Below are 23,894 nucleotides of genomic sequence, written 5' to 3'. Positions count from 1 at the left end.
GCCTTTTTTTTTTTTTTTAAGCATATTCTGAAGAGCGAGGCGCAAAGACGACGACGGACAAAGTGGGAGAAAACACACACACACGGACACACAGACGCCCGTGTGTGTAATGGGTTTTCTCCCACTTTGTCCGTCGTCGTCTTCGCGCCTCGCTCTTCAGAATATGATCAACCAACTCACCCGGTCTTACATTCTTTTGAGGAATACAAACGCACTTCTATTACAATATTTTACCCTTATACGCTGCACACAAGCAATAGGTAACTTGTAACAGCTGAGAATAATAACAAGCAACCATTGTTTTTAGATCACAGTGACTTCACCAGAAAATTTCCTGCAGCCTACGCTTTTTCAGGGCTTAATCGAAGCAAGTGCCCCTCTGACGTCCTTTCACCAGCTCGGCTTGGCGGTCCCTACGTGGGACTAGCCGGGTGACACGGGGTCTCCCCAGCGTCTTCTCTGGACCTAAATAAATTATTTCCCTCACTCACCGATGGGCGAATCTTTTTCGAATAGAATGTATTTTTTCCGCGATGACGGAAAACTGGCGCAAAGTCGTAAACTTTACGAATAATTCGAGACTATAGGGGGGTATGCAGACTCTGCGGTTTAACGCGAGATTATCATGTACGCACAAACATACTGCGCTTCTGACGCAATGTAACGTGAAATCAAAACATCAGCACACGTCCGCTAAATTTTATCCTGACAGGGGATAGTACTGTAGCCCTGGACCTCCTTCTTTTCAATTTACGCTCGTAAAGGTTCGCAACAAAACTTCGCAAACTAAACATCACTTCAGAAGAGTGTGTGCGAAGAAGGTATATACTTACCGACGGTGTCTGCGAGGACAGCAACCGCTGAAGCTGCACGTCAGAGACGTCGGTATCAGAACAGTTCTGTAAGGGTACTTTGCTAAGAGTGCATCGAGTTCTTCAGAGTCAGAGATGCGCCGTTATCAAGTTCGTGGTCTTCGCTGCCCAGTTTAGCCGAAATATGCATGGCACGTCTAACGCGAGAAGCCAGCTTCGCACCACGCATCCGAGTAGACAGCGGCAGGCACCGCACCGCACTTCTAAAATGCCGGTAGAATGCATTCATTGCCACAGGTACTTTCAGTGAAAAGCGAAAGCACTGTCATATCAGCGTCAAATAGCGACGATCATCGCCGTGGGTTTAAACACTTTCCGCGCACGACGACCTGCCCCACGTTGTTTTGAGAGCGGACGCTTTTTTTTTTTTTTTTTTTTAAGAGCACATTGCTTCGGATTGTACTGAATGTGGCTTGTGCGTAGGCCATCAATAAAGCGGCAATTATACCGATGAATACTCTCGCTTAAAACCTTGCAAAAAACAAGAAACATTTTTATAATACAATAACGTTAGTACTTTGCGTATTACAAACAAAAACAAATAAAAACAGAGAAAGTTACGCATTCGTAGCCTCAGTTGTTTTTAGTCTGGCAACATTGAAATCACACAACGGACAAAATTTATTGCGATATGTTGATGGTGAGCGTTAGATAATGGAAAATGACTTACATACGTTATTTCACGCTACTTATCATCTGCAAATACCGTGTCCAGTTGCTTCGCAAGCTGATTCTCTGCCGTGTCTACCAGTTCAAAGATCTAACGAGCGTGCTCCAGTTTTCGTCTAGAGTGCTTCACGCCGAGCACCAGCAGGTATGCTGAAAGGTGAAACGTCGAGCGCGCTGGGTCGGTTGCGCTGGGCTCCTCGTAGATTAGATCCGTCGGTCATCGTTTGCTGCGCGTGCCAAGTGCTCGCCGTGTTGGAGCGGCGATGTGGGCCCTACTGAGTCGCATCGCGGCCTTCTTGTACATGCAAATAAGGCCAACGGTCAATGGATTCTCCGTAGTTTGACTCGCCTGTGCGAATTGCAGCGCATTTGCTATGGGACCGAGCGGGGATGCAAGCGCACTCGCGAGCTCGAATGGAGCTTGCAGATGTCGCGCACCCGGCCGTTCGAACCATATACGATCGGCTCATGCAACTCGCCGACGAAGGCCGCTTCACAAGGAGCTGTGCGCGACCGCCGTCGAGTACGCCGTCATAGGCGTCACCTGCGTGAAGAAGATCAACACGCAGGTGCACCGCGAATTCGTGCGCTCTTTCCGGACCAGCATGCTCCAGATGTGCGGCTACAGGCAGCTCGTCTACGAGGTGGAGCTGCTGCGCAAGACGCAGTTTGTGGCGCAGGACCCCGAGCACCTGAACAAGCTGCTGCGCTGTGGAAGCTGCTGCGGCCCGACGAGCACCTGCGCGGGCCCGTGTCCAAGCAGTGGACCGAGTGGGCTTCCAGGGCGAGGACCCGCGCACCGACTTCCGCGGGATGGGCATGCTGGGACTGGAGAACTGGTCTTCTTCGCCACCGAGTACACCGAGGTGGCGCGCCACGTCCTGTCCCACTCGCTGCACCCGCAGTTCGGCTACTCGTTCGCATCGTGGGCATCAACCTGACGAGCCTGTTGTACCACTGCTCGTCAAGGCAAGCTCAAGTCGCACTGTACAACGCGGTCGCCGAGAGGCCGCACGTCGACGACTTCCACAGGGTGTACTGCTACGTGTTCTTCGAGTTCGACAAGTTCTGGCTGGCCGAGAAGCCGGCGGACATCATGGAGTTCAACCGCATCCGGGACAAGTTCGAGGACCGCTGGTCCAGATGCTCGAGAAGGACGACTGCGTGTTCAAGCTGACGCTGGCCGTGAAGAAGGTGTGAGCCGCAGTGAGGGGTTGCCGTGGCAGTTGCGCAGAGTGTGTGGGGATGTTGCGCGTTTGTTTACTAACTGCATGCAGAGCATTGCCTGGTGATCGGGAAAAGGCAATACTTGCACACCGGTGCCGCGTCTTTTGTCGTGGTCGTCAGAGAAGCGCGGGGAGTTGGGTGCATAGCGGCTAGCCTGACTTGCTGAGGGCAGTCAACGCTGTTCCATGCCAGCGACCTGGGTTATTTTGCATAAACCAGCCCACATTTGAAATGCTGACATTGCTGTGTGGCGCTGGTGGTCGAATTGTTGCCTGACAACATGCAGAGTCCAGGCAGTGACCGGTGTGAGAAAAAAAAAAAAAAAAACGGTGCAAGTTCCATATTCACCATGCACATAAATAAGGCTGCCCTTGTGCCATACTTTAGATTTGCCTGTGATCGCAATCATTTCTTCATAATCACAATTCATTTCCTCATGCCTAGCATACTCTTATCCATAAAGGGAAGGTGTTCCGCTGTGGTGCACATATTTTTAATTGTGTGTGGATAAACATCTTACATTGCACCTGTGATTTTTAGTGCATGTTTCTCCAACATCGGGTGACCAGAACATGTGTTGTTACTGTCTATTTTGTGTTGTCTTTTTCAAATGTTCTCAATGCAGCTGGGAAGCTTTGAGATGGCTTCAGGCCATTTGCTCTGTCCCCGGTTGCCAGTGGATAGAGTGCATTTTATTTATAGATATTGATTGTATGTGCATGCAAATATTTGGTGGTGTGGTTATTTTCCTCCGGGCTTTGCATTATTTTTGTGTGCAAATGTTTGAAGTCCTGACCAACATTATTGCTCTGTGAAGGAACCAGTAAAATCATAGCTTTTCATTGTCAACAGAGTGTACAAGACAGGTTCTATGAGGGTACAGTCAGACCATTTAGGTTGTTCCAAATTGCGACTACACTCTGAGCTACAGCTGAGAAGTTTTCGGTTGAAGGTGGCCCTTCTAATGCTGAAACATTTGTGCAGAGCTGGACCTTTTCGGTGGCAGCATTACACTTTCATCAGATTGTAGGAACAGCCCGAAGCTTCTCCGAATTTTTTGTTATTGTTGTGGCTGTATTTTCTATAATGGCTCCTCGGTTGACACTTGACCTCACGAAAGTGGATTCAGTGTTCCCCAATGACTTGAATAGCCAGTGTGCTTTAGGGTCTTTTGCACGACGGTTCCAGAGCAAAAATGTTGCAATCATGGAGGTAATTTAGAGTGAAGGTGCATTCCTCAAGCACTTTCTCTTCGTAAGGATCTCGAAGAGGAGATGTTGAACTGTAGCGTTTACAGTTAAAGAGTTGTGGTTAGCTCCACACAGTGGAGTCAAGGAAAGAATTGTGAATGTGGAGGTAGTGTCTCAGAACTGTATACTTTTAAAGGACTATGACATATTTTTCAAGTTCTTGCATGTTAAGCACTTGGCAAGTTGAAGCTTAAGAAATATTTAAAAAATATTTTAATTTGATACTACAGTTCGTCTTGAAATGTCGGACCTGGCATCATCGTCATTGCCGTGATGGTATGACACAGAGCAAAATTAGCCAGTGTTGTGTGGTGATAAGGCTAGCTATAAGGACTTTGCCCCTAAAGAAATAGACAAGAATTCGCATGCATTCTTGCTGCTCCTGTGTCTAGCAACTGCAGCAATCAGAAACGAAGCAAGGCAGTGTATCATGATGTCACAACGCATCGACACCCGAAGTATGAAAACCGGAACTGGGGTTCATAGAAACAAATATTCTATTAATTATTTAGGGTGCTCTGATGCTTCACTGTGTGAGTTTACAGTGTTTTGACCTAGCAAAAAAATGGGGAGGTCCAAGATGTTGTGACGGCACTCCTTTAAAATAGCATTTCACCTTATAAAGGTATAATATGCAAGTAATATTGCTGACCTGTCAAGTTGTTCTTGCTGTGCACAGTAGGTTCAGTACAATACAAATGAATGTTCAAAGGAAGTTGCACTGTGTAAGAGGTATGCAGTCCAATTTGTGCGTGTCCATATGACAGAACACCATTATTTGCAAGTACTAGGCAAGCACAACAGAATGTTGGCTCAGTGAAGTAGGACCTTGACTTAGACAACTTGTTCTGCCCTTGGTGAGAACGCAGCACGAGTGGTATGAAGACAGAATGCTGCATGGACAGTCATTTTACTCTTTGGTCTTTGACCCAGTTGTGCTTCATTCTTACCAAGAATGGCTTGTGGAACTTGAGTAAGTGAGAAATAGCTCTAGGATGGGGTGAATATGTGACATGGTATGCTGTACTTTATGCTTTAACCTAAAAGAAGTGTGCGGTTACACAAAAGTGGTGTACGATCTGGTGCATCGGATGGCTCGTTCCCTTTTGTGGGTTCGGCTTTAGAAATTGGAATTGTGAGCACTGTCATTGCAAGGCTCTCTACCAGCAGTGGGCTTGTCAGACTGCGTGCGAGAGGTGAATTATGGTCGTGCTGCTGAGCAGGGGATTGTGATTCCCAGCTGTGACAGCTGCATTTCGATGGAGTCGGAATGCAAAAATGCTTGTGTATTTAGATTTAGAATTGTTTCGTTTAGAGTCACATCAGTAAGAGTCCTGATTTTAATCTTTGTCTGCATTATTGGTTCAGCATTGATCCATAGATGTTTTTTGATCTTTGGATATTGCTGCATTGCAATGGTTTCACATTCATGTCTAAGGGCAGGTTAAGTATTCCTATGTTGATAACCCTTATTTTGAGCAATTTTTGCTCACCGAGTGCCGACTTGCCTGATCAGGCCATCCAACTAATGTCCTGCTTATTAGAGGAGCAGCACATACGTGGTTTTGAAACTTAGCACCACCCCTAGGGACAGCTACGCAACACAATGCCTTTGATCTCTTTTTTTACACAGACGATAGGGGAGCTCTCGGCCCCGCGTCGTTCTAGCTCACTTTTCCCAACCAGCAAATTACAGGATGACACACTGCAACTTCATGAGTATGTCTCGTGATTACCACCAGGTTTGGTGTGTGTGTGTAAACTTTATTTAAAGAGGCTCTACTTAAGCCGAGGCGGGCCGCTCCCACGTTGGCACTGTCAGGCCAAGCCCTTCAGCGACATCATGGGCCCTCTGGACAGCCCTTAGTTGGTCTTGAAGCAATGGGCTTTGTATTCTTTTTTGCCATCGAGTCCATTCTTCCAGGAGGCTGGGAAGAGTTGCGGGTCACCCCGCGAGCATGTTTGATTTCAATGATGCCATGACAATCATTACATTCCATCCTAATCTCCCTCTCTGGATATATTTTGTTAATCTGGTAAGGGCATGGGGTATGTACCCGTTTGCAATAAGCGCAGCGAGACTGCCTGAGCCCTGTTTAGTTTGAGTGTGGCAATGGGAATTGCCTGCGTCTTAGATAGTAGTGTTTGGTTATCTCATTATAAGTTATTAAATGATCTCTATATTCCCCGGCCTGATGGTGAACGGCTCAGTTATGACTGTCACGGTTAGCAAGTCCTCGTGCCAAGTCATGCGCAACCTCGTTGAGGTTTACCCGAGTCTCGTCCACTTTCCCCATATGTGCAGGAAACCATCGGATTTCTGTTCTCCTAATCCTAATGTTTTCAAATAGTTTAGCTGCAACTCCAGCTACGTAGCCTTTATCAAAACTTTTTATAGCAGCTTTTGAATCACTGTAGATGAAGGCTCACTTATTACTCCTGATGGCTAGGGCAATTGCCACTTGTTCCGCCACCATGGTTCCTTGGTAAATAGTGATAGCGTCTTGCACCTTTCCTTGCGAATTTGATGCAATGGCCGTATAGGCTTCTTTACCTTTCACCCAGGCAGCATCAACTATAGCTGCCAGTTGGTTCTGCTGTTCTATCTCCTGCAAGAGTGCTTTAGCTCTTGCCTTTCTCCTTTTGATATTATATTCTGGATGCATGTTTCTGGGGAGAGGGTGGTTCTGATCCTATCCCTAACTTCAGTATTTAATTCCACTTCAGCCTCTATTGGCCTCCTTGATCTATTAGGTTCTACACCTATTATCTGTAATATCTTTCTGCCTGCTCGTGTTTTTTTCAATCTTTCGTGTTGCGCTAGCTGTTGCGCCTCAGCGATTTCTTCCATTGTGTTGTGGACTCGTAGACTCATGAGCTTGTCAGTTGCAGCGGTACTCGGTATCCCTAGGGCTATTTTACAGTTTCCTGATCATGACATTGAGTTTGTTAAGTTCTGCCTGTTTCCATTTGATAATCCGGCCACGTAAGTGAAGTGGCAGAAAGCAAAAGAATGTATTAGCCTCAAAGCACTGTCTTCCCCAAGCCTCTGTGTCTGTTGGTAATTCTCCTTAGTAACCTAATGACTTCATCTGTTTTGTTCGAGATATGCTGTATTGTACTATAATTGCATTGTTTTCCTCTATGTGATAACGAAGAACCTTGATTTTTCCAACGAGCCTGATGGCGGTTCCTTCATGAGTGTATAGGCATTCTTGGCTCCTCTTCCGGAATGTAGCCTCTTGGTTTACGACCTTTTCTGCGATGTTTAATGACAAGAGTTCCGACTTGGCTGCCGAGCATTTCAGCCCCATGTCTTTCAGTGTGTTCTCCACAACATATACACTTTCTTGTAGTCTGTCTCTGTCTCTCCTACATTACCCTTGGCACTCCAAATGGTTATGTCATCGGCATATACGACAATGTATACCCTCGATTTTCTCTAAATTTCTTGCAACCTTAGACATTGCTAAATTGAATAGCATGGGCGAGAGCACAGCTACTTGTGGAGTGCCCCTGTTTCCCAAATTCTTAGCTTCTGACTAAGTTCTCCCATGATGAGGTGGCTGTTCTGTCTCTAAGAAAGTCCTTATCATGTTAAAAAGCCTCTTACCTAACCCCATCTCCGAGAGAACGTCAAGTATTGCCTTATGTTTTAAACGATCAAAAGCTTTTTCCACATCCATGCCTAGAAGAGCTTTCGTATGCGTTGGGCTGGCCTGTACGAGTTTGTGTTTGATTAAGAGCATAGCATCCTGGGTTGAAAACCCGAGTCGAAAGCCAATGAGGTTGTCGGGAGGATGTCGTTCTGTCAACGTATTTCGTGACCGATTGCGGAGACATGTTCCGTGGCTTTGCCTAGACATGACTCAAAGAAATAGGACGAGTTGTCCAAGGTTAATTGTTTGCCTGGCTTAGGTATGAGGAATAGTTGGCCACCCTCCATTCCTCTGGGTATATCCCCTTCCTCCAACCTTCATTAAATGTTCAGTTAGAGTAAGAAATTGATTCATCATCCAGATTTCTTAAAATCCTGTTATTATTCCATCAGGTCCACTGCGATCTACCATTAGATGTGAAGAGCCGCCCTGACTTCACCCTAGTGAAATCCAGGTCAATTTCTTCATATATCCACCCGATATCTCGACGTTGTCTTCTCCTTCGGTTTGGTTGCTTACGTGGGAGATACTGGCGGCGAGTCTATCCATGATTGCTGCCGGGTTTTATCCTGGCTCCTGATGAACCAACTTGGCTAAGCTGTTTCTTTGTTTGTCCTTGTTTCAATGCTGCAATGGCTTAAGGAGGTTCCAGCTACCTCCTGTTGATTCTGACCATCCGCGGAGTTACAGATCTATCCACTGTTGTTCACGGGTCTTCGAGTGCTCATAAATTTTCTCTGTTAATTGCGCTATTTTTTCCTTAGCCTTCTGTTAAGTCTTTGCGTTTTCCATCTCTGAACTATAGCCTGTTGGCTCAATCAAATGCGCCAGTCTGCTGTCCATAGCCTCATATTTTCCTTCTGTCGATTTCTTTAGAGACCTTTTGACGTCCTCTCTGAGCTGGTTAACCATGTTGGAAACGACTCCTTTAACCTAAAGGCCCCCTTTCCCTCTTTTCGCCCTGACTTTCCTAAGCTGGTCCCAGTCGTGAATTTGAAGATTCTAGTTTCCTGTCTCGGTAGGTCTATGGTTATTGAATGATATAAGTGACACTACCGAGATCAATGTTCGAGTTTTCCCAAATAGCTCCTCCTAAGTATTAACAAAAGTGAGATCCGGTGTGGAGTCCCTGTATGTGGACGTGCCACAAGGTGGGTACACCAGATCGGTAATCAAGCATAACCCTGATCCATAGCGAGATTCCATAGATCCTCTCCTTCTTGTGTCCATGTATATCCCATGTGTGATAGGGAGCATTAAAAGCCCCTCCTTCTTATGCGGGAGTTTTGGGCAATCGGAGACACTTTGTTGAAGGTGTGCTCTAAAGCTCGTCTCATATCTCAAGGGCCGCTGAAATATTTGAACAGAAAATGCTTGCGCTTTGCCTCGGTCCTTTAGTATATCTCAACTAGAAATAATTCGAGCCTGCAATATCTGAAGATATCGTGCTCGACGTATGCAACTTTTCGTCGATCAGAGTTGCCAACCCCTCCTCATTCTTTTTCTACATATCGCTTTGTATCCAGTAAGCGTAATTTTCGTCCGCCAGGTTTCCTGCAGCATAATTACTTTTGGCCTGGCCCCAGATGACCTGATTACCTGTCGCAGAGCGGCTTTCTTGTGTTGAACCACGCGACAATTCCATTGCCACACTTAAATCTATGATTGCTGTCCATTGTTATTGGGTGAGTCCGCCTGCCTCTTACCCGCTACTCTTGTATTGCCCCCTGACAGTCCAGGAGCGATTAACACTATTACCTCGATGGCAATGCTCATCGTCATCTTCCCCTCGCGTTTCAACTTCTTTATTCCTTTCTCGCCGTTAACCTCCATTTCCACAATTGTTCCACTTTAAAGTTGGTCATTTCCACTGTCACTCTTATTGCTTTAATTGCCTCTTTTATTCACTGATAGCTAAGAAAACTAAGTCATCCTCGGAGCTCACCGCCCTTTTTTAAGGGCAGGGGAGCTGTCTTTTGCGAATTTCACTGCTTTTGCTTACCGGTCTATCTATCTCCATTGTAACTGGGCTCGACAGCTCTCTTTACGGAGTTCTGTACCTGCCTGGTCAATTCCTCATTTTGCTTTCCTAAAGAAGTTACTTCCTTGATTAATTGCTCTATCTGGCATCATTGTCACCAGCCACAGCCGACGAGTGCCCCCAGCAACCCTCACCGTACCTTTCACTTGTCAGCCCAGGTTGTCCCTGACGTTTGCCTCTCGCCAGGTGTAGGGCCCCTTTCCACGAAGCGCACCTGCGCTTCCCTGACTCTTTGAGTGGCTTCTCTCCTCGGATGTGAACGGCGCCTGGATCTGGTGCGATCCTGGAGCGTGAGCGTTCCCATCGTCGGGGTGATGGTGGGCGCCAGCTGTTGCCTCCGAAAGTGCTCTTGTTGACGACCGAGTCCTGTTGCGCTCTTCGATGGAGTCGTACGATGTAAGGGTTTTGGAATCTTAGCTGGCAAAGTTTGTCACCAGTAGGGTGGTCGCCTTCACAAAATTTACACTTAGGTGCACACACATGTTCATTTCCTGGGTTGGGAGTTCCACATCCTCTGCAGTGAACAAAGTGAGGTGTTGGACACACATCAGAGCGGTGTCCTACCCTTCCGCAAGTGTAGCAAACGTCGAATTGCTTCCTATAAAGGTAGCATTTCACTAATGTGGATCCGTATCTGACAAAATTGGGCACTTTGAGCCGTCGAGAAGTACTATGACCGATCCCGACGTCCTGATGCGCTTGGCAACAGCGCAAGCGGGTTCAAGTCATGCACGATGTTTCTTGTTATCATAGCTTGCGAGTCTCTAATGTCCACTCTTCGGATGACACCCTTACACGTGGCATTTGTGCCGCTTCGTATGCATTCACCTCGTATTCCACTTCCATAATCTTGAAAGACTTGATTCTAACGTACTTCGCCGCATGTTCGGGCTTAGGTGTGCTGACGACAATGATGTTTTGAGTGAAGTTAGGGCAGACAACATCTTCACGGGCCTCCTCTTGCGTGAGGCCTCAAGCCTCAATGACTGCGGTGCCAACATTAGTGGTGCTCACCTTGTTCAAATTGAGTCCTCCTTGAGGTCGTATAACGATTACTGTGCTCCTCTGGCAGTTGAGGCATCCTTGATCTTTGATAACCCGATGTTTAACCATTGCACCGGCGGCGGTTCCCCTGATGCCATGCTATCGTTGATTACATGCCAATGTGCTCTCCTTGTCCACAGCCTTTCTAGTAGTTCGTGATCTTCGGCCAGCCACTATTTGCCATCCAAAGTCATTCTCGTCATTTCCATCAAAATCTTCTTCTTCCATGTTTGTATCCGTCATGCCTGCAGGCAAGTAGGCCTACTAGGCCCAACAAAGGCCCTACGTCGGCGTGTAGGAGCAGAAACAGTCCCGTAAAATTGTGAAACTGCAAGCCTCACCTCGAATCTTGGTGCGGTCGATTCGCGGTAGCTTCTCGGATCCAGTGATATGCTTCATTTCGTTGTACTCTCAAAATTGGCCAGCGGAGCATCGAAAAAGGACGAAGCCGAGGCGAGAGCACGTCCGCTCTCTTCGACTTCTTCTCCCCACCAGGTTTGGTGGTGTCGCTACAATCCGATTGGCTGATGGGTATAGATGGTTTTGCATGTGCCTTGGCAGCAATGAACCAGTGACTCCAAGAAACTTTAGGTCCTGTGAGCTATTAGCCTACCGTACTGACAAAAAGAAGCATTTTTTTAATTTGGCACGACGTCTGAGATGCTTCTTTGATGTTTTCAAAAAAAGAAATGGGTATGATGCCTATAGTACAGACATTTATAATTTTCAGAGTAATTTATGACAAAATTGATTTGTAATTTATCATTAGCTACAGAAGAAAACTTAAAAACATGCAGGCTTATGATTGCATCGCTACGATGGCTCATCGCCATCATTCTTACCCGCTGTTAGGAATGCTGGAAACTTGCCAGTCTCCGTTAGTAAACAGCTAAGTGATCTATAGTGCGTCGTCATGTCCAAGTAGTTTTTTTTTTTTTCTCACAGCCCTGTTTGTACAGCGATGCACAAATTATCGCTAAGAGCTAACGGAGAAAGAAAGGGGAGAGAGTACATTACAAAGGCATGAGGAAGAAGAGAAGAAGCAACTGACAGAATAGAGCACTGTTGAAAGTTATGCTCGTCGCATTCCCAGAGCCTCTTTGGTTGGCTGCGTGACAACCTATATGGAAGTAAGAGACGTGACAGGAAAGCACCACAGCACTCTGGATACAGCGCTCCTTCCTGTCACGTTTCTCACTTCTCATATAGATGGTCACGCTGCTAACCAAAGATGCAACATTACCAACATGCTCGTTCAGCCACCCTTGAAAATTCCCAGAGCATTTGTTGAATGTACCAAATGCATTGCTAGATGGACAAGTCGGCATTCGTGTTCACCTTCCATGATTTTTCTTGGAAATCAGATAAAATTTATGTAACATCCAGAAGAGATTATGAAAGCAGTATTCATACTTTGTTGTACCTTCAGTAGTATCGGTGCAAATTGTTGGTTTGAAGTGTTTCAGTGTTTGCTTTCATGTGTTAGTTTGCACAATTACGGGAGGAGCGCATTGCATGAGGCTTGTAGTTGCTGCCATAGACATGAGCAAGAGTTCGAGGTAGCTATTTTGAATCTCAAATACACAGCACCTTAAATGTGTTGAGGCTCAAGAGTATTAGGTGGGAGACAAAAGAAAGGAAGTTGCTGCAGAAAAGGCATTTCATCACAACTCAGCGTTAATCTTCAGAATAAACCTTATCTCTTCCTTAAGACTCCTGCATGTTGACAATCTCACTTGTGTGCATTAGGAAAGATGCTGGGTGTTGCGTAAATAACGGAGCCAGCTATAAAGGGCACTTTTGGCTGTGCCACTGGCTTGCTTAAGCTGGAATTTCATTGAGAGGTGGCATTTTGTGTTGTATTTTTTGTGTGAAGTATTTGTCTCTCTCAGACAGAGTAAAATACACCTACGGTGGGATAATGTAACGGTTCCTGTCACTTGGTTATTGATGCGAAAGCATCAAATGACTCATTAAGCAAAACAGCCGGCTTTTGTAGCAGCGAAACGGAGCCTAAGTTCCCAATGGCTGCGACGCCACGTCACAAGCGTGCCTTGACGGAGCAGAGCGGGTGAACCAGAACACCAGGTGTTGCGTGAGGGGAGAGGGCATTACCTCAGTGCCATGTCACCAGCGCAGCTCGAAGGATGACGATGTGGGGCAAGACGGGTTGTCGCCTGATGCATGCGTGTGGGTGCTGCCGTCTTGCTCTCGGAAGCCAGTGCGCAGTCCCTATCTCTCTCTCCCACCCCCGCTGGGCTTGGCTGCTGCATGCGCCTGTCTGCTTCGGTGGCCGCCGCTGCTTCCTCGGTCTCTCGTCGCACAGGACATTCGTGACATGCGTCATTGGCATTGCAGGCTGCTGCTGCTTGCTGGCTCGGGCAGCACAGAACTCGAAAAACCGCTCAGCGGCATTCAATTGGACATTAATGCGCTCGCAATCATAACTCGTAAGAAGTGCTTAGGTGTGCTCGGATTTTTTCTTTGATCACCTGCCGATCATGACTGCACAATCCTATTGTAAAAGTACTGAAAGTTGGGCAAGTTGGTAGCTATTCATCTTGAAACTGCAGCGCGGGCACATGAAACGAGGACAATAAGGCAAAGGTAACAGACAGGCGCTGACTCGCAACTCAGTTTATTTTTGGAGGGAAATTACACACCTAAAACTTTAGTCAGACTGGGTATATATATGTGTGTAATTTCCCTCCAAAAATAAACTGAGTTGCGAGTCAGCGCCTGTCTGTTACCTTTGCCTTATTGTCCTCGTTTCTTGTGTGCGCACTGCAGTTTCAAGATGAACTGCACAATCCTGCTGATAAGGAAGGCCATGTGTGCTTGGACCACTCTCGAACTGCAACACAGAAAAAGCTTGGATATTATTGTTGCATTATCCTAGCCTGTATACTTGGCGATCCTATTTACGTAACATTTTGTATGTCATTTGCGATGATGTGGAGGCAAACAAACTTAACACTTTAGCAAATGCAATACACTCTTTAAAAAATGTTACACCCTTTGCAGGTTCCAGAAGCGCAGATGTTTGTCCCCAAACAATAATCGTCTGTCTTGCTTGAGTTCCCTTGAAAATTCTGTGCTCACTACTTCCCTGTGAAGAATTCTATGTAATGCTAATAACACTCATACCATTCGTGACCGTTTAGCGTAAAAAAATGCATGCAAGATAGATTACGATTATTGTTTGGGGACAAGATAACCCTCAGAGGGTCCAAGGTTTTCTTAGAGTGTAGTGACAGGCAGTCTGTCATTGTTAGGGCATCGGGGTGCCACCCACTGTTGTGTTAAAAGCTGTGCATTTCTTGTGTGGTGCCACTGCAGATGACGCATGCTTATGATTATCAAAGTGAGCAAGTACCGCATGCAAGTGGGGTATTAATCAAAATACCTCGACGAACCCTGCCTTTGAGTGGAATTTGATGGTGACAGAGTCAGCAGCTTGGCTGCAGAAGCCAGTTATAGACAAGCTCTAGAGCACGACATGAATATTCAGCAATGATGCCCTCACATTCTATCTAGACAAAAAAAAATAATTTCAACAATTTCAACTGCCCTAAATTGCTTCAATTAAGCTGCAGGAAATTTAACGGCCAACTGAAACAGCATTCCATTTTGGCTATAAGGGTATAAGTATATACTATCAAGACATCTTAGCAAAGCTGCATTGCTGTTAACTGTTTAATTTTCCTATTAACAGCCTTTAAATAGCACCTAAACTGATGCATCAGGTGTGTGGTGGTTAGCAAATTGCAGAACATGGCCTCTGAGATTTTTAGTACACTGTAGTTGCTACCTGATCTCTGAGGTCATGTCCAGGCGGCACGCTGGTTCTCAATGTTCAATGTTTTGCGCAAAGTCAGTTCTGGCGAACAGTAATGGCAGTGTTTTTTTTGTCAATATCACAAACTTTTTGCGACATTTAGTAAAGCTGTGAACCCGGCTAGTTGGTGCATGTTCCTGATTGTATTTCTTTCGTACAATTCTTTCAGTGTTATAACTCGGCCTAGCACAATCATGTTTTTACAACATAATTTCAAACATAAAGCATATTTCAAACAAATTTTGGTAGAGGCTGCTCTATCACGCTGCAAATGAAATGCTTATGTTGTCCAAAAGTTGTTTGGGAAAGATTGTTGTTATAAGCAGCAACCAGCAAAAAAAAAAGCAGAAGTGTCACTGTAGCCATCTTCTATTCTTGCCTGTATTGTTGTTTGTTTACAAACTTGCAGTTTGTCTATACTTGTCGTCGCGCATAATTTGAAGAGTGCAGTTTGTGCCCAAGCCTTGAATGCAACCCATTAAAAGAGCAGACACAGTAAAGCCGCACTGAGATATGGTCCAATAACTGCCACATTTGTGATATTAAAACATTCCAGTAGACTCTGAATGTTGCACTTCCTCGGCTTTCGAATGTTGCATCAATAAAGTATTCTTTTATTTCAAGACTGTGGTGGTTTGTCTGTGATAAACAGCATCACTTCCATGCACTTGTTTCTAGAGCCTTCAAATGCAAGGAATTATCGGTGACTTTGAATAATCGCATGTCACTGATATCAGCCTTTTATTTTGTCGATCCAACAGACAAACATGCCATTTGACAGAGTTTCAGCGTGTCTGGTACTCCGGTATACGCAAGGGTGTTTGTGTAATACTGAATTACCGGATGCTGGTGGCAACATCTTGTGATGTTTCATCTAACCACAGTGCCTTATCAAGACGTCTTTTTTTTTTTTTTTTTCGTGTAAGACGTGCTCACAATTATGCCACTGCCGAAGATTTACACTAGCAAAGTAGGATACACTTGGTTACTGCAATATTAGTTCTGTGTTTGTCTGGCTGAGCTCTGTGCCACCAGGTGGCACCACCAATCCGTCCGCTTTAGGGAGCCTCCATGTAAACGCGGTACATGGAGGCTCCCTAGTCCGCTTAGTTAGCAGTCCAAGTCCACCTGCATATACCGGAAATGCTGAAACTCTTTTATAGGGACACTAACGATGACTATTAAGCTGCACTAGTAAATTTCACTTCTGCAGTAGCAAGGTCACTCAGGTTGTAGGAGAAGGCTTGGTAAACCATAAATGGAAAAACAAAAGATGTGTGGCAATATTGCCCTGAAGTTCCTGCTCTCCATGATGTCATGGATTTTGGCTGTCTACTTCGGTCTATTTAATATTTGTATTGGTAAAAAGGACTACATTGCATTCTACAAGATCTGAATACTGAACCTAGCAAGTTTTGAGCAGTTCTCGGGTGCCCCGAAATCGCCCAAGTACAAGAAAGTACTCTGAAGCCCATGACGGCACAGTGACATAAGGGCGTGGAATTTCTGCTTCATTTTTTACTACTAAGCCAAATTAAGATTGGATTTCAAGGTAATAATTACCAGGCTAAGTTGATTTAGTGCTGCTGTTTTGTGTCCTTTTAACATGAAGATTTGTCAGAAATAAATGCAGCTTCAGGTAAGCACCAGAGGACTTTATTAATGACACTGTAATGCACATATAAAATTGTAGGTAGGTCATCTTTAACTCCGAGTGCAGTGTGTTCTGGACGTTCTTGTCTTCTCTGTGCCAAAGGTTCTTCTAAAGTGTATCAAATTCAATTTCTAAGTAACATACTAGCAGACATTAGATGCAAATGTATTTATTGGTGATACGTTACATTTTGCAAAGCTTCTTTCATGTGAATGCATAAACAAAAGCTAATAATTATGTTAATGATTTTTTTTTGTGACTATCACTGTTACCGAACACGCATTGTATTCTATATCAGATTCCTCCATATAAGAGTTCTTAAATTTTTCCATAATTGAACAACCGCATGAGCTTCTTGTGCCAGTCTGCCTAGGAAAACAATAATCGCGAGCTCCAGATATAGACGAGCTCCGGATATAGATGTAAGTAATGCTTACAGACATAAGACATAAGCTCCATTGGGCTGCCTGTTTCATACATACAAAACCTGCCATGCGAATTCAGTCAACCTGCCAGCCTGAAAACCAAAAAATGTCTAAAGATCCCCCTGTCATGACACCAGGAGGGAGCTTGGAGGAATGCATTTTTTAATGCGAATAGCATCCATGGCATTGTCATAACAGTTTTCTTTCCAACTGTCTAGCTATCCCACAAAAAATGTGGGCCGTTCATACGGGTATGTGCCGCTCTTTCATGAACCTTGTTGATGCAGCGGATTGCTTTGTTTGAAGGCAAAGCCTTTCTTTGGCTCATTCCAGGTATCTCGCAGTAGGTAGGTAGGTTGCCGTCTCATTGCTTCAGGCCTCGTCAGTTAAAACAAGTTGCCTGACGTTGGGATCAAACCCAGGCACCCAGCACATCCCGATGCTTCAACCATTATGCCACGCTCATAGTATCTCAAGTGCCAGCACTAACTAGCTCTTCGGTACAAATGGCGTGAATGTGAAACTGCATAGCACAAGGCACGCGAGCATGGGCACATGTGTCACTTTCCTTTACGCCACAAACACAGGAATAGAATAACTGCACTGCCAACCTTTGTTTGTTCCTGTCTAATTATTGCTGTTGTTTTTCTTTTTTGCTGTTCATTTTTTTCTCAAATTCTTTGTTTTGTCTGCGATCTATATTATTCTTGTTTTCGCTACAGCTGTTTGCTGCCTTATTAATTTTGCTACATTAACTACTGTAGGAGGTACCGATTCAGTCTCCGACTATGGGACCTCCTTCTGTATACACAAATTTTGTAATTCATTCAATGCCCAAATAAAACCACTTCAGACACTGACTCTCACGTGTCACATCGCATAGCAAGAAGTTGCTTACAAAAGTGAGTGTGCACTAGTTTTTCCCTCTCTTGTGGCAGCTAGTGCTTTGAGACATTGCACTGCCTGCAGCATTGGTCCACATCCTACAGTACTTTCCTCATAGTACTTAGCGCTACATAAATGCTGCGAGACATTGTGCTACAGTTAAACCTCGATATAACAAACTTAGCATAACGAAATTCTCGATATCGCGAAGTATTTCACTTTTAATCTCTTGTCCAAGAACACCCATGTATTTAGAACCTCAATATAACGAAGTATGTTTGTATGCGATTTCAACATAACGAAATGTCACTGCCGCCGCAAAGGAATGCCTAGACAATAAATGGAAACTTCCGCGGACGCAAATGATCAAATGATTGAGTTTCAAGTGGCTGTTTGCAAACGCACCTCTCAAATCGCGCGCCGCGCAACAAGAGTGACCGCCGAAGTGGAGCCACAACGCGTTCCGTATAGAGTCGATAAGAGCGATAAGATCCTATCGCGTTCCGCGGTGAAAGCTTGCGTACGGTGACCGTAGCTTGCGAGGGCGAGACAAGAAAGATGACTTCACGAGTGCCGCCTTTCCACGCGAGCAAAGGGAAAGAGGGGGAGGGCAGCGAGTTCGCGGTAACGCCATAGTAATCCGTATGTTACTCTATGGTAACGCGTTCAAGTGCGCGATGGGGGAGGGCGGGGCTGTGCTCCGGCTGAGCGCATACGCAGCCGCGCACCCTACTTTATAGAGGTGCAATGAGTGGGCTTGCCGAGACGGCATGGCATCGTGTAAGCTGTCTTCCCGCGCGTTCAGTATTGGAGGCTGCTTAATCTCGGGTTTAGTTGACCCGTTGGAGGGGGAGGCAGACCAAGCATTCGCTCCCCTGCGGCGCCTTTCATGATAGCGCCGTCCCAGTGCGGGCGACGCTATCAGCCGTGGGGGCGGAGTGCACGCAAAGCGTGGCTGGCTTTGCTTAATTCGTGCCGCCGATGTGAAGATATCGTCGACGCGACATGAAACCGAATCATTCGTCGCCGACTCCCAAATTCATCAAAATGAATGGTTTTCTCCTTCAAATTTGCTTTTTTTTTTTTCGATTGCCCGACATGCAGGAAGTTCTGCGGCCCGTTCTGTGTAATAAAAATCGACCGGCGACTATACTTGCTGCCTAAAAGGTCAAATTTCAATACAACGAAATTTCGATATGACGAAGCAAAGTACTGATTTTACGACTTCGTTATATCAAGGTTTAACTGTCCTGCCTTCAAGGTCTGTGCAGGTAATAGAACATGTAGTAGTATTTCATGCATTTCCAGCACTTTAATGAAATAGGAAAACTGAGAGAAAAGAAAGGCAAAAGTAGGGATGCTGGTCTTCACCTGATTTTTACATGAAAAGGTGCTGGAATATATATACATTCACTGATCATGCGTCGACAGGGGAACATGAATTGTAGCGCATGCTTGAAGCCACTTATCATAGATGCATGGCAGAGAGGTTTGACACAGGTAATCGCATTCTTTCACTGGCAATGCGATGGAAGCTGTGCAGACAGATTTATTGTTTTCTTTTTGAATGCAAAAAGCTTCAAGAATCAGACGACACTTCTCATCCTTGTACCTGTACACTTCTCATCCTCGCCTACTCTTGGAACTTGTCTGAATAAGCTTGCTCTACGCAAGTTTCCTTCCGGCATTCTTCCTGCATCAGAAGATTTCCTAAGGCATGATTGGCAATTGACAAGGTCTTGTTTAGAGTACTAAATAACCATATGCATTCCTCCGAAAGATTGACAGGATACCCAGAACTATCATTGCTATCCATTGTATGCTTGGCAATTCGTCACACATTGAATGCTTACTACTTGTGTGCAGTCTATCTTGGTTTCTTCATATGTCAACAAAGGTTTACTGACATGAATGCAAGTTAATGAACTCAATTACAAGTTGTTTGTAAAACTGATGCAACATTCGTAGAGCCCAAATATGTAAACTGTATAGAAAATTTGCAACATTGCAGCTATGAATCTAACGAACTTCTGTGTAGATAGAACATTACACGGGCGTTTCACATTTGCGAATTATCTCAGGAAATTCAGAGAGTGAGTGGAAATTATGGTGCAGCTTTAATACTCTGGCACAGCCAAACGTGTGCGCAGGCATCCAGTTGAGTTAGACTCAGGCATGGCACTTAAGGGGTTAAGAACAATTTACAGAAATTCCACAACAAAGGAAAGTAAGAAGTGCATCCCTTTAAGATTCTCTTCATGCTAATAACATGTCAAAATCACAAAATAATGTTACATTTATGGAAAACTATGGTAAGGCTACATCCTGAGCCAGCTTCCCAACGAGGCTTACCAGTATCTCCAAATCATGTGTGTTCAACCATGTAGAAGAAAAAGATTAAACTACCTAATCACAAACTATAAATGTTCAGCAGAGAGTCTCCCTAGTGTTGATGTTACCGCATGCTTCCCGAGTTGTGAGGCATGCAATAACATCAATAAGCAATAAATTTGCTATAACCTTGTCACAGACAACAGAATTACACTTAACTCTGTTGTCTTCTTAATTTAAAATTCTTAATTCTTAAAATGTATCATGGAAACGCTAAGTTCAGCCATTTGTACTGCACCCCCATACAAGTGGGCACAAGTTAGAGCTGTGCATTGATCCCTTCTGTGCCACGCTATCATTTCGAATTCTGCCGAGTAATGGCCAAATGATTTTTAAGGACCCCAGTGACCAATGTTTTACTTCCCCTACCCAAATTAACACAATCCTGCTGTGCTGCTGCATGCATTGTGTGCGGCCATCTACCAGAAGCCCGTCAAAGCACTGAGACGGACACAGCTCATCCTTGGCATTGCTAGAAAATGAAAAGTATCATGAATGAGCGGAGCTCATCCTAAGCGAGGATGAACTCGGCTCGTTGATGGCATGAAAGACGTTAAGCATGCTCATCATGTAAATCATGAACTGCCTAACAGGAAAAGTAATTGATCGCTCTCCTGGGCGGAGCAGTTTTTATAGTATGTGCCATGTCTTCTTTTTTTTGTTTCCTCTCCTTCAAGGACAGCCTCCACAATCTGCCAACTTGAGGCTGAATAGCAGAAGAGAAATGGCACATAACAAAAAGATTATGCACATCCCACATACTGTCGTCCAGAAATGCGTCAACTCGGACATTGTAATCCCAACATCCCAGTTAACGCATTTTTTGACAAAGCTAGGGTCTTCCAAGAGCTTCTTTGCGAGTGTCAGGAGCTGGTTGGCGTGTACGGGTGGAAAACTTGGTTTTGAATCGCTGTTCGCACAGAGGCAACCACCATCCGGTGCCGACATACCCTACGCGCGCATCTGGCGTGGCGCGCGACAATCAGAGGCGAGAGTCAGATGACAGAGCTCGAATGATGATGATGCCGTGACTATAAGCATATATGCAGCAGCTCAAGTTCGTAGGCACCACCAGCCCCTCGGTGTAGGAGGCTAGATAGATAGTTAGACACACTCAAACTGCCTGAAGTTAGCAAAGGATGCTTCGCATTAATAAGGGCCTAGTTCAATTTTATTCATGGCTGCACATCTACTGCGACCACACGCTGCACTAGACACTCATGACCATTCTTCAGCACCACACTGGTTCACACTCACTCGGGTTGGCCTGCTGACAAAAGTTCACAGGTGGTGAGATCATAATTTCTTTTTTGGCAAAAGTAAGAACACACGGAATTTTCACACAAGTGGTGAATCACCACATGAACCTCTGAACGGCCGGATTACCTGCCCACATGAACGTACGGTTTAGAAAGAGCCACATCACGGCAACATTAGCAAAATATGGCAACAAGCTCCAGAAGCACTTGCCAATACTTGACATCTCTTAACTGCAGCCGAAAGAACAGATATGGAACGACAAAGTAACGAAACTCCAGCAACTTCTGGGGCACTGTAGCGGCGACGATGCACAAAAGAACAGCAGTTGCCATAACGGGGTTTTATGTTGCAGCTGGTGTAACATGGCGTAGCCTGCGTAGATGTAACACGGCACAAGGCAGCATCGAACAAGGTCGCTCCTGCCTAACAGCCGCTCCAAAGGTAGAAGGGAAAGTGCCTGTTGTCAGCTAGGAGATAAGGGTGGACGTAGGTAAAATTTTGCACAGAGAGAGCGCAAGCTAACGTAATAGCGGCGTACAAGAACGGCCTCCGGAGAACACTGTCGCAGAAGCCTCTCAAAATGCTGGGCAGCCCAAATAGGGAGCAGCGTGGACCAGCGGAAAAGCGCGAAGTAACCGAGCTGCGCCAAATGCGCGCACGCCTGATGCGAAGATTTCGCCAAGAACGATGCTGCCGTTGAGAAGCACGAACGCCACAAACGACAGCCCAACGACGACGTAACCCAAGCACTCGTTCAACACGCTCTTCACAAAGTCCGCAAACAGCCGCGCTTGTTTCATTGGCTCAGCGGCGATTCTAGCAGCAGCGCACGAAAAACCTTCTATTTTGTTGTCGCTCGCAGAAATCGTACTTTCGGCGATTTCCAAAGCCTTGCAGGCGGCGACCATGAATACCCAAACTATGGAGGTTTGTCGATAAAGCACAGCTACGGCTCCGAAGCATGCAGCGAGGTAGTGATGGTCGAATTGGTAGTAAGGTACATGAGCTGCAAGAAGAGCACGGATCCCGGGTCGGTGTAGTAGAAATGTGAAGAAGTGTAGCACCGGCAGCAACGACATCGCGCAGCTCGACACAACGAGCTTCGTGCGGGCTTTGCTTCCGGCGGCACCCGCAAGCTTGATCGAGATCAACGACGAAACGTAGAAGTTTCCAAGTGTCAAAACGATGTTGCAGCAACGCAGCGCAAACAGCGTGCAAACTTCAGAGTTCATTGACCAGCCTGAGAGGGAGCAGCAACAGCACCGATGTCAGGTAGAGTCCCGGAGGTGTAGTAATCATTGGATCCCAGTGAGACACGTTGTAAGCGCAATAATTCTGCGCTTGCGGAACGTGAAAGATTTCGTCCATATAAGGCGTCGGTTGAACATGATGCACTGTGAGAGAGACTAGCACCGACGATGCCAGCACCGCACTTAAGATTGCAGCGAGAACGACGAGGTGCATGCCTTTGTGAAGTAAAAGATCGTCACGCTTTCTACCACTTTTTTCGCAACACAAAGTTTGTAAAAACGCCACGGCAACACACCGGAGCCACCGGAAGTACCGGAAGCCGGAAGCCTAGCGTTCGTTGCGCTAGAGTGTACTAGACCAAATTGTCGAGTGGGCCGAACGGCTGATGATGATGATGATGTAGTAGCGGCCAGCCCCTTTGTAACGGGTGGACACACGCAATGTCCTGGCCTGGAGGGTTTAAACAAATAAATAGATAAAGAAAGAAAGAAAGAAAGAAAAGGAAAGACAGAAAGGAAGGAAATGTGCACTTCGTAGGTCACTATGCAAACTAGAGCCACATCCGGCGCACACTGGTCCACCATTTTTGGTGGCCACTACAGCGCAGGTCCGGCCGACGTTGCGTCCATTCGCGATGTGGTTTCCATCTTCTGCCTCGAGCATTGTGAAAACCGAGTGCCCGAGGGAGATCTGTGTCCTCTGCCGGAGCAATCTGCAGGCAGCGCATCGAAGGATGAGATGCTCTTGCGTCTCGGCCTCCGCCCCGCAGAGCCTGCACTTGGTGCTCATACCGGTGTCTTGGAAGCGGCTGCGGTATACGATAGTGCGCATGGCCCCTGCCCTCGCCTCGAACAGGAGGCTGCTTCCAATGCTGTTGTCATAGAAGCACTCCGCATTGATCCCTCGTTTGTTTCCCCGGTAGAGTTCAAGGGTGGATTTCGACTCCATTTCCTTGCTCCAGATGGTGTTTCCGCTTCCTTCACGCGTCGGCGGACCTCGATCGACCACTTGGTTGCAGTGTCGGCCTCGATTTTTTCACCAAAGAAGCCGTACTTCTTTCTCGATTGGTACACTCGGCGTGTCCAGTCAGTTCGCATGCATGTCGCCGAGAGATACTCGAAAACTCGGCGAGCCCATTGCGTGCGTGGTAGAAGAGAGACGGCCACGGTAGGCGATCTTGCTCGCAGCTTCCCGGGCCTCGAAGCTCGACCATCCCACATCTCCCTGCACGGCCTCATTGGCTACGTGGCCATGGCATCCAGAGCAGTGCGCCCAGCCTCCCGCTGCTGACGCTCCAGCCACTCTCGTGTTGCTGGTGAGAGGCAGGTAACTGCATTTGCAAAGGTGAGGCCGGTACATGAACCAGTTTCCATAGATCGCGGATCATCAGGAAACGGTTACAGCCCACAAGCACCGCCGGCGGAGGAT

At 46.1% G+C, this 23,894-nt stretch overlaps 1 long non-coding RNA gene and 2 pseudogenes across 1 annotated transcript; 2 read left to right on the top strand and 1 right to left on the bottom strand.

The window, feature by feature from the left end:
• The first annotated feature begins 1,719 nt into the window (after positions 1-1,719).
• On the top strand, positions 1,720-3,414 carry LOC119435460 (ELMO domain-containing protein 1-like; annotated as a pseudogene).
• An 8,503-nt stretch (positions 3,415-11,917) lies between these two features.
• Positions 11,918-15,226, top strand: LOC125941962 (uncharacterized). Its single transcript, XR_007464700.1, has 2 exons — positions 11,918-13,288; positions 13,586-15,226. It is a non-coding gene; the product is annotated as an uncharacterized LOC125941962 (long non-coding RNA).
• A 5,882-nt stretch (positions 15,227-21,108) lies between these two features.
• LOC119435459 (putative Dol-P-Glc:Glc(2)Man(9)GlcNAc(2)-PP-Dol alpha-1,2-glucosyltransferase) lies at positions 21,109-22,727 on the bottom strand (annotated as a pseudogene).
• Positions 22,728-23,894: the final 1,167 nt, after the last annotated feature.

The sequence above is a fragment of the Dermacentor silvarum genome, unplaced genomic scaffold (genome assembly GCF_013339745.2).
Source record: "Dermacentor silvarum isolate Dsil-2018 unplaced genomic scaffold, BIME_Dsil_1.4 Seq724, whole genome shotgun sequence".
Lineage (NCBI taxonomy): Eukaryota > Metazoa > Arthropoda > Arachnida > Ixodida > Ixodidae > Dermacentor > Dermacentor silvarum.
The sequence above is the reverse complement of the archived record's forward strand: the minus strand, read 5'-3'. Positions and strand labels throughout refer to the sequence as shown.